The 2,178-nt window shown below is 43.0% G+C and overlaps 1 pseudogene across 1 annotated transcript; it reads left to right on the top strand.

The window, feature by feature from the left end:
• Positions 1–690: 690 nt before the first annotated feature.
• On the top strand, positions 691–987 carry LOC109443527 (large ribosomal subunit protein eL37; annotated as a pseudogene). Its single transcript, XR_002136697.2, has one exon. The product of XR_002136697.2 is annotated as a large ribosomal subunit protein eL37 (transcript).
• Positions 988–2,178: the final 1,191 nt, after the last annotated feature.

Below are 2,178 nucleotides of genomic sequence, written 5' to 3'. Positions count from 1 at the left end.
TATATAAATTGAACTATCATAGGTATGTATGTATAGAAGAAAACAGTACAGTTTACCCTCCAAAAACACAGGGGTTAGGGATGCCAACCCCCTCACAGTCGAAAATCCATCTGTACCTTTTGACTCACAAAAAAACTTAACTACTGTTGACCAGAAGCCTTACTGATGACATAAACAGTCTATTAACACATATTTTGTATATGCTTTATATAATGTATTTGTACAATAAAGTAAACTAGAGGAAAGAAAATGTTATTAAGAAAATCACAAAGAGAAAATACATTTACAGTACTGTACATATTTATTGAAAAAATCCACATATAAGTGGACCTGTGCAGTTCAAACCCATATTCTTCAAGGGTCACTGTATATATAGCGTTCAGTACTATCGTGGTTTCAGCCATCCACTGGGGGTCTAGCAATGCATTCCCCAAGAATAAGGGGGAATTACTATAGCCAACATCTGGAAGCAACCCTGCAGTAGACAGAATAATGGCCTCCCCAAAATGTCCACATTCTAATCCCTGGAACATGTGAATATATTACCTTACATGGCAAAAGGAATGTAATTAAATAAATAAAAAATCTTGGGGGGGGGACAGATTACATACATAAAAGTGGTCACAGAGCTTTGCAGTTCCTCCTATCAAGAGATGAAGTCAGGTTTTTGGTCTCGGTGGCAGAAGCGCGATGACGAAGGGCATGTCATCATTGGGAAAGCGTCGCAATAAGACGCACACGTTATGCCACCGCTGTGGCTCTAAGGCCTACCACCTTCAGAAGTCTACCTGTGGCAAGTGTGGCTACCCTGCCAAGCGGAAGAGAAAGTATAACTGGAGCGCTACTAAGGCTAAAAGACGAAATACCCCTGGGACTGGTCGGATGAGGCACCTAAAAATTGTACACAGCAGACTCAGGCATGGATTCCGTGAAGGAACAGCACCTAAACCCAAGAGGGCAGCTGTTGCAGCATCCAGTTGCTCTTAAGGATTTCAACGATTAGTTGCGCAATATATGTTTTTATTTTAAAATAAAAATAAAAAATGAAAAGAGATGAAGTCAGGGGCAGCCGGTTGGCTCAGTCGGTTAGAGTGCGGTGCTCATAACACCCAGGTCACTGGTTCAATTCCCACATGGGCCAGTGAGCTGCACCCTCGACAACTAGATTGAAAAAAAAACAACTTGACTTGGAGCTGATGGTCCTGGAAAACATAGTGTTCCCCAATATTCCCCAATAAAAATCAAAATGAAACGAGATGAAGTCAGGCTGTGGTAAAAGCAGCCTTGTCAACTGGGCTACGTGAGCTGGCAAATCCCATGAGCTGGCAAAACCCACAGTACTATGGTGAATAAAAATGTTAGAAGATGTCTCTGCTATGTCCTACTTAGAGAGATGCCTACAATTATGGAGCAAGACCACACTGTCTGCAGCAAAGAAACTGTTCGTTATTTGAAAAGCAACTCCTGACACATTACTGAACCCTAAAAACAAATTAAATGTCAGACCCTGGGGGATATTAAGTGACAAAGGCCAGCACCTCCTATCATAAGGTGGGTATTTAGCCAGAATCACCAAGTCATAAATGCGGCTGGACAAAGCAACTCATCTCTCAATGGAAGTAATACCTTTGGGATTAGATCATGGCAGGTCTGGAATACACAAGTAAGTTGTATAAAGCAATGGCTAGACCCCCATGTCACTTACTTGTATTGAATTGAAGTTTCTCCCTATGTTCACACCCATAGGGACTGTCCTATAACCAGCTAAGGGTGGAACCCATTCAGGGGTGGCCCTGAAAGACAGTGATGAAGGGAAATCCTGTGCATAAAGCTTCAAACAATATACCTGGTCACCATCTTGGTGTAAAAGTAGAAGTTGCCTGAGTAAGCATATATATGGACTCCTGAGCAGTGATAAATGGCTTATCTGGTTGGTCTGGGTCTTAGAGAGACAAAAATTTCAAGACCTGGGGAAGAAGCATGTGAACAGACCTATGGGAGTGGGAACAAAGTGTGCGGCTTTTTCTATTGGTGCCAATACCCACCAATGAGCACCCAGTGCAGGGGAGGCACTCAATCACCAAGTGGATGAGACAGCCCCTCCAGTAGAGGCCAGCTAACTTCTGTCCTTGTCAACGTCCCTGCTCACACACTGTGCCCATGAACAGAGTAGCTGTG

Source organism: Rhinolophus sinicus, linkage group LG10 (genome assembly GCF_036562045.2).
Source record: "Rhinolophus sinicus isolate RSC01 linkage group LG10, ASM3656204v1, whole genome shotgun sequence".
NCBI lineage: Eukaryota > Metazoa > Chordata > Mammalia > Chiroptera > Rhinolophidae > Rhinolophus > Rhinolophus sinicus.
Note: the sequence above shows the minus strand (reverse complement) of the source record. Positions and strands in the feature narration are given on the sequence as shown.